Source organism: Mus musculus, chromosome 10, assembly GCF_000001635.26.
Source record: "Mus musculus strain C57BL/6J chromosome 10, GRCm38.p6 C57BL/6J".
NCBI lineage: Eukaryota > Metazoa > Chordata > Mammalia > Rodentia > Muridae > Mus > Mus musculus.
Genome location: NC_000076.6, coordinates 5967807 through 5984390, shown reverse-complemented (window position 1 = coordinate 5984390; position 16584 = coordinate 5967807).

The following is a 16584-nucleotide window of genomic DNA, read 5'->3' as shown; positions in this document are numbered from 1 at the left end:
GCAGATATTTTTTTCAGCACAGTTTTAGGTTGTGTTTGGTCTATTCCACAATTCCTACCTTAATATTGCTTCTTTTGTTTTTTTTAATACATGAACTTCAAAAGCTTCATTGTTTTTCTATAATATGCAATATTTTGGAAAGCGCGAGTCCTTGTTCTACTAGGGCTAAACTTTAAGGTTTTTCTTTTTGTTTTTGTTTTATTTTTCTCATCTACTTGATGCTTTTGTTAAATGTAAGCTGAGGTTTTATATAGAAATGCTGTCATGGGATTTCAATTTTATGTATTTAAACGTTTTCATCTTCATGTTCTGCATCAATTACTTTGGCTGTATTCCATTTTTATGGCCCCTATCATGAATTGCTCAGTCATGATAGCACATTTTATCCACATTGTTTTGTCACCTCAGCCTGATGCTGTATTTATGATTTCCCTTTGGTTTTGTTAATTTATGTCACTGAAAGACTTAACAGATCCTGGGTAGCATCTAAGGTACTATTTTTGTCAATAAGTATGCTTTTATATCCCTTCCTAACCAAAGGACACATTGACTTTCTTTAACACATCTTTCGGTTTAATAACATTTACCTAGTATTACTTTAGGGCTTTCTGATTCTCATTGCCATCAATTTTTTTTCTTACATTCTATAAAGTTTTTGCAACAGCCTCATGATAATGTTTTTTTTTTCTCCTCTTTCTTTAGAATGATGCCCCCCTTTTCCTGGACCAGAAGTTTTCTGCATGGGTTTCATTTCTCTTCTTGTCCTTGAATAAAGCAGGATATAAGGGACGAAACACTCCCCTGAGAATGCATTCAGTGGCTTTCCCATAATGCTGTTGATCTTGTGAGTGATTCTCACATGGATAACTGAGGAGGGAATCATTATGAAGAAACCCCAGGGTAGTGCATAGTCCCAGTGACATGATGGGTAGTATTCTCAGGGTAGTGCATAGCCCCAGTGACATGATGGGTAGTGTATAGTCCCAGTGACATGATGGGTAGTATTCTCAGGGTAGTGCATAGCCCCAGTGACATGATGGGTAGTATTCTCAGGGTAGTGCATAGCCCCAGTGACATGATGGGTAGTATTCCCAGGGTAGTGCATAGTCCCAGTGACATGATGGGTAGTATTCTCAGGGTAGTATATAGTCCCTGTGACATGATGGGTAGTATTCTCAGGGTAGTGTATAGCCCCAGTGCCACGATGGGTAGTATTCTCAGGGTAGTATATAGCCCCAGTGACATGATGGGTAGTATTCTCAGGGTAGTACACAGCCCCAGTGACATGATGGGTAGTATTCTCAGGGTAGTGTATAGTCCCAGTGACTTGATGGGTAGTATTCTCAGGGTAGTTATAGTCCCAGGGACATGATGGCTAGTATTCTCAGGGTAGGGTATAGTCCCAGTGACATGATGGGTAGTATTCTCAGGATAGTGTATAGTTCCAGTGACATGATGGGTAGTGTATAGTCCCAGTGACATGATGGGAAGTATTCTCAGGGTAGTGTATAGTCCCAGTGACATGATGGGTAGTATTCTCAGGGTAGTGTATAGTCCCAGTGATATGATGGGTAGTGTATAGTCCCAGTGACATGATGGGTAGTATTCTCAGGGTAGTACATAGCCCCAGTGACATAATGGGTAGTATTCTCAGGGTAGTGTATAGTCCCAGTGACATGATGGGTAGTATTCTCAGGATAGTGTATAGTTCCAGTGACATGACGGGTAATATTCTCAGGGTAGTGCATAGCCCCAGTGACATGATGGGTATTATTCTCAGGGTAGTGTATAGTCCCCGTGACATGATGGGTAGTATTCTCAGGGTAGTTATAGTCCCAGTGACATGATGGGTAGTAATCTCAGGATAGTGTATAGTTCCAGTGACATGATGGGTAGTATTCTCAGGGTAGTGTATAGTTTCAGTGACATGATGGGTAGTATTCTCAGGGTAGTGTATAGTCCCTGTGACATGATGGCTAGTATTCTCAGGGTAGTGTATAATCCCAGTGACATGATAGGTAGTATTCTCAGGGTAGTGCATAGCCCCAGTGACATGATGGGTAGTTTTCTCAGGGTAGTGTATAGTCCCAGTGACATGATGGGTAGTATTCTCCTATTGACAGAAATCTAAAATCACCTGAAGAAGGAACATGTGGGCATTCCTGTGTAGGATTATCATGATCACATTAATTGATGGAGAAGACATATCTTAGGTATGGGTGGGACCATTCCTGAGCCAGAGGATGCTGATGAGTATGAAGTGGAAAAGGATGTGAATCCTTTCTGGTCCTGATAAGACAAATACAATTTGACCAGTTGCCTCAAGCTTCTGCCATATTAGCTTCCTGCCCATACTGGAGTAAACCTTTGAATGGTGAGCATGACTAAGCCCTTTCTACCTTAAGTTGCTTTTATCAAGATATTATAGCAGAGCAACAGGAAAAGAAACTGAGATAAATGATAAACTTATGTGGTTCAATATTATTCCAGGTATCTTTCTAGCTGTTGTTCAGTGTCCCTGAGGTGAAGAACTCCATCCCTAAAACCCATGGCTGCCAGAGCTCTTCCCCTACTGAATCTCCTTTTTACTGTGCATCTTACTGTATATTTTGTTCATTCTTATGCTGCTATATAAGTTTTCATATTTTTATATTATCTTGGGTGTTGAGAAATTGAAGTGTTCTGCTCAGAGCTGCTGGATAATGGGTAGTTAAAACTTACATTTAATTCCCAAACTCTCACACCTAATCAAGTTCTTGGTGTATAATAATTAACTCCTAACTCTTCTGGCTGCTTATCATATTAAACTTTTTCTAGTCTATTGGTGTTGGTTAGATTGTAACCCCCCCCCCCAAAAATAGTCATGTGTTGAAGTTCAAATGTAGTTGGTATTTGGAGCCATAGTTTTAATTAAGTTAGAATGCTAAGTATAGAGGTTTGCTGTCGCATTTTATACCACACGTATATAATTCTTTTTCTTATTTATTTCCCTTCCATTCTCCCCTCCCCTGACCTCTTTTTCCCACTCCTTCTTTTTACATGTATTTATTTTCAGGAGGCAAGAGGCTACATGTGTGCCACAGTGTGTATGTGGAGGTCTATGGAGGGTACATATGTGCCACAGTGTGTGTGTGTGGAGGTCTATGGCAATCAGTTCTTGCCTTCCACCGAGTGGAGTTCAGGAATCAGTCTCAGATTCTGGACCTGGTGGCGAACCACTCCACCGGCTGCACTGTTTCCTGGACCTTCCTTCTTTAGTATGAAACAATGTTACACAGAGATTGTGGTCATAGGATTTAGAAACAAATGGTCAGAATCTGAGTCCTCATCTGCACCTTCCAGATGAACTTGAGTTGTCTTACCTATAGCTTCCATATCTACAGATTGCACTCATATGTCACAAAGTAAATAATGAAGTGTTCAGCAAGTGATTTCCTGGTATTGCCACTGCCAATAGGTTCAGGTATCTGATGCTAAGGACAGATTTTCTTTCTTCTTTGGAATCTCAGCAAAAGCAAGTTTTCCCTCTCCTAACTCTCCAACACAGTCATTAGCTGACCTAGACTTTTACTTTGAATACTTTCTTGAGTGTCATCATCTGTGTCTTGGGAAAACAAATAGTTCTGGAGATAAAACCAACCTTAAGGACCTATATAGTACAGACAGTGTTGCAAAAGAAGCAGGTGGAAAAGCTGTGGGAACCAAATGGTGGGGCCATGTAGTGGTTTTTCTGGAGAAGGCATGGCTGTTGTAATCTAGAACACAGAGCAACAGTGAATGAGCACCTGCGTGATAATGCAGAAGTGGGTGAGCTCAGATGGGAGGAAAACAGAGGGAGTTCGCAGGGTGAACGAGATCCCTGAACATTGTGGGCAAGTGTGATGCTCTCAAAAGTAAAAATAATTAGTATTTTCTAAATTTCAGTTTAACTATAAAGTAAAACAATTTTTACCTAACCCTACCCTGAGCTGTGCCTGGCTTTCTACCCACTCTTTGGAGCTCCTAAATTGCTTTGTGACTACGGGTAACACAATTCTCATCTTCTCCATGAGACGTTTGGCTGCTTCGTTTGTCAGAACACTGTGCTGGATGGTTTTATGCCAACTGGACACAAACTAAAGTCATCTGAGGGATGGTAAGGTCAATTAAGAACCTAGTCAGCCATCATTGGGAATAGAGGCCCCTTGGTCTTACAAACTTTATATGCCCCAGTACAGGGGAATGACAGGGCCAAGAAGTGGGAGGGGGTGGGTAGGGGAGCAGGGCGTGGGTAGGGTATAGGAAACTTTCAGGATAGCATGTAAATAAAGAAAATATCTAATAAGAAAGAAAGAAAGAAAGAAAGAAAGAAAGAAAGAAAGAAAGAAAGAAAGAAAGGAAGGAAGGAAGGAAGGAAGGAAGGAAGGAAGGAAGGAAGAAAGGAAGAAAGGAAGAAAGAAAAAAGAAAGAGAGAGAAAGAAAGGAAGGAAGGAAGGAAGGAAGGAAGAAAGAAAGAAAGAAAGAAAGAAAGAAAGAAAGAAAGAAAGAAAGAAAGAAAGAAAGAAAGAAAGAAAGAAAGGAAGAAAGGAAGGAAGAAAGAAAGAAAATGTCTCCACAAGATCTAGCTATAGGCAAGCCTGTGGGGCATTTTCTTAATTAGTGATTGATGAGGGAAGACCCAGCTCATTGTGGGTGGGCCATTTCCTGATCTTGGGTTCTATAAAAAAGCAGGCTAAGTACTGTATAGGAAACAACAATGAGCAGCATCTCTCCATGGCCTCTGTATCAGCTCCTGCCTCCAGATTCTTGCCCTGCTTCTTGTTCCAGTTCTGACTTCCCTCAATGATAGATTATTACCTGGAAGTGTAAACTGAAGTAAAACCGTTCCTTCCCAAGGTGCTTTGAACATTGTGTTTTATAGCATCAATAGGAACCCTAGTTAAGACCACCTCTAAAGAAGGTATTGGTTTGTTTTGTCCCATAAACAATCACATTTCTAGGACACAAGAGGTGTGCCACGTGGATCTTCACTGAACTTTGGTTTATTTCACTTGCATTATTATCACTGAATTCTCCATGTGTGAGCATGTCTAAACCTTATAAATTCACTTCCACAGGGAAACAACCCAAGGTTATATACATGAGTGATATAAATCATGCAAATTAGTGCATCAACCTATGACAAATCCATTTGGTAAAATTTAGTTGTTCCTCTGTAAGACATCCATCCTGAATCAGGAGTCCTGTTCAGAGATTTACAGTATGATCAAAATTTGTTGAGGAACTAACCTCGAACAGTAGCAAAGGACTGAATACAATAGCCCAAGACATAATAAACAGGTTATTAATTTTATTATCTCCAAATAGAGTTGCCAAGCTTGACCAAGTACAGATACTGTTATATACTAGAATAGTCATTCATGATTTCTATGTCAAACAAATATGTTAATAAATGACAGTAACTTTCCCACATTTTAAAGATTTGTTTGATCAACATGTATGACTCTGTGTGTGTGTGTGTGTGTGTGTGTGTGTGTGTGTGTGTGTGTGTGTGTGTGAACATGTACACTTGTGTGCTGGTGCCAGTGGAAGCCAGAGAAGGGCATCAGACTCAGATGGGTTGTTGAGAGCTGCCCACCATGGATGCTGGAAACTGGAGAACTGGAGTGTGTGTTCTCAGCCACTGAGCCATCATCACTACCCACCCCCGCCAAAGCCTGTAACTTGTTGACCTCTGGTGAATCCATTGTTTAATTAGTAACAGGTCTTGACTCAAGAGCTTCTGTTGGAATTCTAATCTGATGCAGCCTCACCACTTACTAGAAATAAATGCACAACTTTCCATAGATCTATGGTGTGTTTGATCAAGAAACAATTTAATATGTTTTAGAGTTACTGATACCTTTGGCTCCTTGCCCAGATTCAATCAAAGCAACATTTTTATTATCAAGCAGTCCCTCTCTGTCCCTTTGCTATAATTCTAGCTTGTTAAATGCACATGGGTGTCAATTCTTCTCATCAACCTTTTTCTCCACTTGGTTCCTAAAGTAGGCAGTATTTTAGACACTCCTCTCTCTCTTCCGTTTACCATGTCAAATGACCTAATTGCAAATAGACATTCAGGTAAGGACTGGGGCAGAGAGGGAACAGCAAGTGCTGATCAAAAATTGAAAGCATCCCTTATGAAGTCTAACAAGAATTAACCAGATTTTATATGTACTTTCCCATATGGAAATAACCCAAAGTATATCAAACCCTTTAGAGCCATCAAGTTCTTCAGGAAGCTGGTGTTAACCTCTCTTTACAAACTTTTAGAAGCCCACACAATCTGTTCATAAGTATTGAGGATGATAGTATCTTTCAGTCATGGCTTTCAAATGCTAGTCAAGATTTCCCACAGTCTGATTAGTACATTTACCTCATTAACATCAATATTTATATTTTTGTTGATCTAGTATTGAATTGCTAAACTATAATAGGCAATCAAAAATATTTCTGTCCTGCATATCTGTAGACTTAGCCTGATGTCCTCTTCCTCCACCTATATCTTAGAAAAGACTAGTGTCTATTTAATTGTTGAGATAAACATTATATCTTAATCTCTCCATGAGTAGGAAGAAAAAGAAATTCCGTATTTCCCCCCAACAAATCCTCAGATTTCTCATAACGAACAAGATATGCTGAACAAGTATTTGTGGAATCAATAAATAATGGTTAAATAAGGTAATGAAAAAGTTGACTCTCAGAGAATGATTTGGAGCCCTTAATTCAAATATGCCTTGAGTGTGAAGACATGAAATGCATAGCCAGTGTGTTCAATAATTCTATATTTCTTCTTTTTCTTACATTCTTGTTTTTAATTGTACCTATGGGGCTGTCTGTGTCTTTGCATTTGTGAATGCAGGTAACCAAAGAGGTCAGAAGATGGCATTGCCTCTCATAGACCAGAAGTTACAAGTAGGTGCTGGGAAATGACTTTAAGTCCTCAGCAAGAACAAAATGCACTCAATCCCTGATCTGCCTGTCCAGCATCTAATAATTCTATATTTATGAAAAACTATTTTTGTTTGCACTCAAGTCCTTTCTTAAATTTGATTTGTCAGAAGTCTTTGGTCTTGTGTTTATTTGAATCCTTTTATTGCTAAGTCCTATCTCTTTCATCCTTGCCTTGTAAACTGAAATGGTATCCTTAAATCTGTTCTCAGTTCTTGAGTGTATGACTCCCTTGAGACACGCTGGAACTTCAAAATAATCAGACAGTCAGGAAATGAGTCAAAGTAGGTCTTAACTCTTTCCAATGGAGAATTTCTTACAGATTTTTCTCAGTTATTTATTTCTTACATTGGAGATAAAAATCCATAATGCAAACAAAAATGATTTTGGCTCTGCATCATGGGAAATGCCAGAATTCACTCTAGGGTCTATACAGATCGTACTCTGTCTTCTAGGAAGTGCCCAGGGGCATATCTGACAGAGAAACTGGTGCCTCTATTATATAAGATTAGGATGTAGCTCTATGTCATTGGTGAATGACATTAAAGATGTAAGTCTCTTCATGCATTTTTCACAGCATCATAAATTTAGCAGCTTAATTTCTTTCTTTTTTCCCCTTTTAAGAGAGTTTACAGGATCTTTCCAAAGAGATATCAAAAAGCCATTGCTAATTTTTGGAGAGAGTCTGACCAAGCCTTGTAGGAACTAATAAGGGGGGCTGGGGGAAGAGAGGGAGGAAAGAGACCCATGCCCCGCCAGAGTTCCACCTATGTTATGGTCAGGAGGACTTGGGAGGGCTGCCAGACTCTTTCCACTCAGCACCAGGTGGGCAACCAAGCCTCTGACCCACTCTTTGGGGTGTGGACAAGGGGAAGCCCAAGCTTGGAGCCTTGGGGCTACTCTCTAAAGCCCCGGGGTTATGAGAGAGGGGGATGAGGGAAGAGAGGTTCCCACACCAGCAAGAGTGAGTGAAGCAGATCTTGACTGGAGCACAGGAAGGCCTTCCATCAGGACATTAGAAACGGCTCATTAAGAGAAAGCCCATCCAGTCCTCCAAGCACAGCAGATATTGATGAGCAGCGACAGTCTATGGTTTTAGAGTTTTATTATAATAGAAAGGCAGGGGGAAAGAGAGAAGAGAGAGAGAGAAGACTAGAGAGAGTAAGAGGGAGAGAGGTGAGGAGGGGACAGAAGGGGAGGGGAGAGGAGGGGACAGAAAAGGACAGGAGGGGAGGGGAGGAGAGGAGAGGGGAGGGGAGGGGAGGGGAGGGGAGGGGAGGGGAGGAAAGGAGACAAAGAGAGAGGGATGAGAGAAGTGAGAGGTAAGAGAACAAAGGAATGAGAGAAGGGAAAGAGTGAGGAGAGGCCAAACAGCCCCTTTTAAAATATGCTGTCTTATCTTACTGTTGCTAGGTAACTGGGGAGGAGTTTAGCCTGAAGGTCAGAAGCTTGGGACATTGCCTACAGGACTTCTAGCCATGTTTCTCTTGTGGGGGCTAGGGGCGGGGGCAGTAACTTAGGCAGGAGCCAGAGTTCTAGGATCATGAAGGAATGCCTACCGTGTCATGTAGGTAAATTATCAGACCTCAGATCAACTGGAGACCTGCCTGCCTGTGCATAGCCCAATGCCCCACAAAGCCTGAGCAAGTATCATCAAAATTAAAGATATCTATGCCCTCCCCCACCCTCTCTCTCTCTCTTCCCTCTGAAAGAAAGATGAAATTTCAAGACTTGTAAGTCATATAAAGTACTTAGAAATTGCTGGTTGTTTGTGGGCCTAGAGGCTGCCTGGGGCTGAGAAAAAAGAAAAAGAAACCCGGGTATGCCCCGTAATTAAAACATTCCTGGGAACAGCTTAACCTTAAAGATAAAGAGGAATGTGAGGACATAACAGGGCTATCTAAACTGAATCAACAACTCACAGAACTCTGACACCCTGCACGTACATGTAATTTTTCTGCTGATGTTTGAATAAGCCAATAGTGTGTCACTATGCTGAATTCCACACCCCTAAGCCCCTTACCCCATAAAAACCCCTAGCTTTCAAGCCTCGTGGCGGACATCCGTTATCTCCTGTGTGGGATGCATGTCGGTCCGGAGCTCTGTCATTAAATTACCTCATGTAATTACATCAGGGCGGTCTATTCATGATTCTTTGGGTGCACGCAGAATCGGGAATTGAGTGGGGGGTTCCCCACTAGGTTCTATCACCTCTATGTGCCCCTGGCTGGACTCTTTCCCTCTTTCCCTCTCTCTCTCTCTTCTTTTCTCCTCTCTATTTCTGTCCTTCTGTGTATCATATTCTCTGCTCCTACCCCTTTTCCAAGTCCCCTTTCCCCAAATAAAGTCCCTTTTATACAAAAAAAAAAAAAAGAATGAAGACTTAAAGTTGTGTTTTTCTACATCTGTTCCAATATTCCCCAAACACACACACACACACACACACACTGGATCCGAATATGGTCAAACAAAAGATAGAGTTTTGTTTTTTTGTTTTTCTTTTTTAGCAGATAGATACAAAGAAAAGTCTGTCTGCAGAATGTAAACAGCATAGAACAGAAGGTGGATGACAGCAAAGGAGAGAGTGTGTCTGTCCAGAAAGATTTCAAAAAGATTACAGATGCAGAGCAGTCCAAAAGGCAGAGAAATTAGAAAATGAGGTATGATTCAAAATATTGTTCAGAATTCATGCCTTACATAACAGATTGCATTTATGTCCCATTCCCATGGCAACCTAGGTTGTTCTGTATCAACACCTGATGAATTGATCCAATAAGACTGACTAAATTGTTTCAGACATACAGAGAAAGGCCCTGCTCTACCAGCTGCAGATCCCAGGCAAATCCACCTCATTCTTGTTGATCTTTAAGTAAAGATTGAGAGATGCCCCAGAGCTGTGGTCCTGAACAACTCAAATTCACAGCTTTCATGACCTTCTGAAATGCTTCAATGGCTGGCCTCCATTCAGAACTCATTCTACAAGTACTATTCTCTAGTACTGGCTATATGTTAGTAAATTATCTATATCATAGTTGATTTTTATCAATTAAATGAGCACGGTAAGAGTGAGATCTATACCTCATTGCTTCGTTGTTATTGTCTACATCTGTCCACATATTGTCCACATGTCCAAGGTTCAAAATTCCTTCTGTACTGAATGTTGTACAATAGAAAATACTCCAGATGAACAAGAGATCAAGACATGAAGATGGTAATAATCTCAGGCAGAGCATTTGACAAGGAGAGTGCTTCAGAATAAGGGCTCATTAGGATCTCAATATTCTACAACCCCGCTTTATGATTCTCATAATAAAACAAATGTGGATCTTCTTTTTGAATTAAAAATGATCCCAGCCGGGCAGTGGTGGCGCACGCCTTTAATCCCAGCACTCGGGAGGCAGAGGCAGGTGGATTTCTGAGTTCGAGGCCAGCCTGGTCTACAAAGTGAGTTCCAGGACAGTCAGGGCTATACAGAGAAACCCTGTCTTGAAAAACCAAAAAAAAAAAAAAAAAAAAGATCCCAGATGGGGCATGTGAGATAGATAGCAGGTAGGAGCACTGACTACTCTTCCAAAGGTCCTGAGTTCAAATCCCAGCAAACACCTGGTAGCTCACAACCACCCATAATGAGATCTGACGCCCTCTCCTGGTGAGTCTGAAGACAGCTACAGTGTACTTATGTATAATAAGAAATCTTTGGGCCAAAATGAGCAGGGATTGAGTGAGTGGGGTTGACTGGAATGAGCAGAAGTCCTAAAGATTCAATTCCCAACCACCACATAAAGGCTCAAAACCATCGGTACAGCTACAGTGTACTCATATACATAAAATAGAAAAAAATAAATCTTTAAAAAAGATCCCATATAGCCCTGTAATTACTATGCTTAATTAAACATACAGAAATTTTAAAGGGGTTTTTCCATGAACTTATAGTGCCTAGATGGTAGTGTAAGAATATCCTGCATTGTGGCAGAAGAGATGACTGCATGGTTAAGAGCACCAGCTGCTCTTCCAATGGATTTAAGTTTGACTCCCAGAACCCACATCAGGGAGTCCACAAGCACAAGTAAGTCCAGTTCCAGAGGGATCCAATACAATTATCTGGTCTTCCAGAGTACCAGCATGCACCCTGTACACACACATATATTCAGGCATGAACACACAAAATAAATAAGCCATTTTCAAAAAGGCTGAGTGAGTCCATACTGAATTCCTTCTGAACAATTCATGGATGGGTTTTCATAAAGACCCTGAATAAGATGATAACCTTCCTGAGTGTCTTTTTACTGAAACATCCAAATGGAAATTGCTACTCAGATTGCATATTTAGAAATAACAGATCATCATAGGCTAATGGAAACAGAAAAGGAATTTACTAGAAAGCTGTGGATACATGAGGCCTAGTGAGTAGGCTCAGAAATCTGGACTGGTAAGAGACCACACATCAGTTTTCTGTTCAAAACAGTGACCCTGGCCCAGAACTATAGGCATCACAGAAGCAGGGAGTAATTTCAGGTCTCACCAGTGCTATTGACCTGGAGATATATAACTGGCCCTGCTCTCTGCTTGCCTTGGGGCTTTCTGAAATAAATATGGTAGCCAACATTTTTATAATACATAGCTCAAATTGCTGCTTTTTAAAAAATTCCTCAGAGATAACAATTTCACCACTCCACACAAGGACATTCATTTTTATCAACTAATGAGTTAATTCTCCTTGATCAAGCTAATGAGATAAAACTATAATTGGCTTAGATTTCATGTATATATGCATAGTATGCATGTATATACATGTATGTTATGTACACATACATATAGATATATGTGTGTATGCATACACACACACACACACACACACACACACACACACTCATACATGCACAGGGTAGGAAACCCAAGAACAGTGATATCAACTCATGTTCTGGTAACACTGCTGAGTGTCAGGTTAGGGGCAAACCCACTGTTTTCTAAGTTGTGTGACTTCTGTAGCAATTAACACACCAACCACACCCATCAGCCGAGTGATATAAGAATGTAAGCTACTCCTCACATCTTCGGGGAGCAAGTGGAACTGACTATCAGATATTCCTAAGTTATTTATATTTCAGAAAGGTATTGCTTCATTGTGAATGGCCAGAATGTCTCTTTTGAACAAGAAGACTTGCTGGCATGTAAAGATTCATCTAAAGAGGTCATTTGGAAACAACGGGAAAATAAAAGAAAGCCTTAGAGAATTCTTCCCATTTTCATATCATGGCATTCAGAGAGAAACAATAGACTTACAGCAGAATAGAGATGCCTGCCAGGAATTGTCATTTTCTAGGGAATCGGGACCTCGGGACAACTATGTAAACCATTTGTAGCAAGTCAGTGCAAATGCTAAGCACCATCTAAGCTCTCCATGCTGAGTGTCTCCCTTAGCAAATGCTCTCAAGCATCGATAACTAATGTGTGAGATGCTTTGTTTCAAGTATTCACTCTCCTCTTTAACAAAACCACCCAAAGATTGAGGAAACTCTTCAAGCTCTCATTTCACATGTGTGCGTTTTCAGATTGTTAGAAGTAACAATTCCAAATCCTGTTATACAGCAGGCCTCAACTACCAGCAGGGAGTGTATGCAAAGAAAGCTTGCTAAAGACTGATATATTAGGACAATGTTACACATGGATAGTGTTTGCTATCCTCCTCCCAGGAGGCATCTGTACATTCCTAGAGGGGAGTAAGGAAATGTTGATTTACTTAAACTGGGCTTCTCTCTGCCTCTCTTACCTCTGAGCCTCACTGGGCCAACTGCTCTAAACTGTCTTTATCACTGATTTTACCATATAGTCAGAGAACCTTGTTTACATCCAAGAACTCAGCATTTGAGTTACAAGGGCGATGACAGCAGACCTTCAACAATCTGCATCTTTGCTTGGCTTCCTGTGCTCCAGGAGCTGAGAATGAATGGCCCTAAAAATCACTGGGGTTTGGATACAGGTCTCCACAGATCATTCTGGTAAATGTTTAGGGAATTTGTGTAGCAGAAAGCCTGTGCTGTGACTGAATAAAATGGAAGCCAGGAAAATCAAGCCACAAGATAAAATTAATCTCAAGAGAATAAACTGCTTTTAGTGACATTATTGTATACCAAAATTAAATTATTCTGCTGATGTGTAAAGACAAAACAGAGACTTGATGGTCTAGAAATAACTTTCTTCCATTAGTTTGAATATCTTAGGTAAAATCCTTAATTGATCTCTTTCAAAAGTTTCTCTTCATGTAAAAAAAAAACTGATGGAAATAACTATTTTCTAATCCTGAATGGTTTTTAACATGAAGAGAGGGAGAGAAGGGAGATCTGTAATAAAGTTAGCTCTGTCCTGTGAGCCTTAAACCACTTAAACATTCAAATCAAAATCCACACATGGCCTATGCAAAAGTGCTGCTTTATTAGAATCTCAAATTCTGATTAAATTACAGTGAGATATAGCTTCCCCAAAGTGAGAAAGAATTATTAATAATGTATCAGGAGACACCCTCTGGGCAGCACACATTAGCAAAGATAAGTTCTCATACCACGCTCTGCAGCATTGGTTGACATTGTCACATATCTTTGCATCCTCCAGAGCATCACACTGCCAGCTCAAGAGATCATGCGCAGAGTCTCACTGCTGCTATCCTGAATGACTCACTAGTGGCATGCATGCTCTCATTATTATTCTTTGCTATTATCCATTTATTTTATCTTTAATAGTGAACTTCAGGGATACTATCCTGTTTTTTTTTTTTAAAGAAGTATCTAAGGAGTAAAATGTTTATTAATAATATCAGAACCATTCTAGTCTTGGCATCTCATCAAAATCTCTGACTTCCATTTCCGGTTTAACTCAGGATCACCAATATTGATCAGAAGGTCAACTGTTGCAGTCACAGTCCGTTTGCCTCTCTCCATCCCATTTGCTATGGGTCTTCTTTATTCTGCAGGGCCCTATGTGCCTAGATATCTTCATCTTTACCTTGAGGTCAACTCCTCCTACGATCCTCTGTTCTGAGGTGGGTATTGTCTTTCCCCACCAACACTTAAGACAGTTTCACACAAGTAGTTCATGGATTCAGAATATGCTATGAAGTTCTTTGGTGCATAAATAATAGTTAAGTGACTCACACCAAAGGAACTGCCTGGTGTCTACTGGGTCCATGTAGACTTTATACATCTATGCCCAAGCAAATATGGGGATTCTGGTTGTTTGCAGGATGTAGCTACAAATACACATGTTTTTCTAGTTCTTTTTTATTTTCCACAAAGAGTTGCCAATCTACACAAACAAGCTTATCAGAAAAACATAAAAATGTAGGTGAGAGATGGGACGTGGGAAGAAAAGAGGGGCAACTAGACAGGAGGGGACCCTTGAAGAATGATGGAACAGACCCACATATGGTCTGTGAAAAGAGCACTCGAAGGTTCTTCCCTCAGAGGCCCTCCCCTCAGAGATGTCTCAGGCACGGGAGTTCACCAGAGCAACAGTGCAGTAAAAGAAGACGTCAACACCGACTGAAGAATGGACATATGAGTCCCAGCTCCTTTGTTCTCTTCTGGGCATGCAGAGCTTACCAGGGGAGGAGGAGTTGGCAGAAGAGAGATGGTGGGGAAAGGATGCGGCACTCTGTCTTCACAGATGAGAGAAGACAAGAACTGAATATAAGCATGAAACTGTCAGTGTAGATAGCCCCAGCTAGCCCCAGCTAGCCCCAGCTGACTGACGGTATTGTGCAGATCCATCTAGGTATCACTAAAGGAAAGGGAACATGGCCTAATAAGGTTTCTTAGAAAGAAGTAAAAGGAGAAAGTAAAATAAAGAAGATGAAAATGTTTTCTTTCAAATCTATGCTTAATAAACGTCAGCCATTGGATAAACTAGCTCTATATACTATCTTCTTTCAACTAGGCCACCATGTTAGATTACTACAGTTCTACCAATATATATTTCCTATCTTCACCTCAAATTTTAATATTCTTCCATCTTAAGCTTCAATATTTTAAACACTAAGACCAAATATTTGAACTTGAGCTCAGAAGGCCAGCAACTGTCTTAATCGAACCTAAGATCCCAGTGTCATTGTGCATGCCAAGTTTCTTCTCTAGCCATGGATCCCAATCTTCATGTAGACCTTCCTACTTGAAAAGAGGCCCACATTTTAAAGAATGAGTGGTATGTTTGGCCATTAGAATTTAGAGATCATAGCAAATTGGTTTAATTTATTTTGTATTTCAATATGGACAGAGCTAAATTTTACAAGCATACAACAGCCAACCTCCCTAAACAACTAAACAACATACATGGGAAAACTACTCTAATTTCCCCCAAATTCTTGGTTAATAGGTGGATGCTGTCATGGCTCAGCTATGTTCTATGCTTCTGATCCTGAAACAAGGACCTTGCTAGATGAAGCCATTCTTCCAGTGAAACCGGCTGCTCAACTCTGAATACTATTTAGAAAAATCCCAAATATTATTTTATTACTGTGATTAAGTAACTTTCAGAAGTCTGATCCAGGATGAAAATTGACTTCCTTCCTTCCTTCCTTCCTTCCTTCCTTCCTTCCTTCCTTCCTTCCTTCCTTCCTTCCCTCCCTCCTTCCTTCCTTCCTTCCCTCCTTCCTTCCTTCCTTCCTTCTTTTCCTTCTTTCTTTCTTTCCCCCTCTCTGTCTCTCTTTTTCTACAAAGAAATTCAACCTTTTCAAAAACCCAGAATGTCATCCTTAATCTCTATCATAGATCATCCACTAAAAACATTAAATTATAATCCAAATATTATCTGCTCATCAGAGACATATCCTACAATAATGACAACAAGCTTTGGGGGAAAAAAGGGAAAAAAAACATTAAAAAGTTAGTGCTCTTTGCCATACAAGCATTCTATCCCCTGAGTAGAAATTGCTTGATTTAAAGCTGTGTTCTAAACTCTGTGGCACCAGAGTAACAGGGCACTGAAGTTTATGCCAGAGTTACTGAAAACAGATTTATGCAATTTTCTATCTTACTCAATCCCAAAGAGTGTGTTTACATATTTTATATTCTTATTTAAACACTAACCACTACCAAGGAAAATGACTTTGATTTGATAGTGACAACAGTTTCATTAATTTTAATTGATATTAATAAGGATTTAGTTTCAGATAAAATAAAAATGGTTAATTACCTTCCAAGTTGTTATTTCTCTTGGATTCTAGCATAAGCACCTATCCAAACAGTGAATGACATATTTATTATTCATGATTCTTATAATTCATTACTTTATCAGTATCATTTACACAGAAGAATCAGGTTTTGTGATTGTTACTATATAAAGTTATTAAGCTAATCTCACAAAAAAAAACCTTATGATAAGATACAGTGCTAATTTTTTATTGATGATATTTTACAAGCCAAACCTGAAATTCTATAGAAAGCCCATGGAGAGACTACAATGCAAGGGAGAACGTTTAAGGAGACCACGACCCTTTGCCTCAGAAGATGGTACTTGTGACTCATTGTCAGGAAGCCATGGTCTTTCAGTTTCAATAGTGGTAATGACTTTGTACTGAGTCATGCACAGTTTTGCCCAGATGTTTCTATGACTCAGCACTTA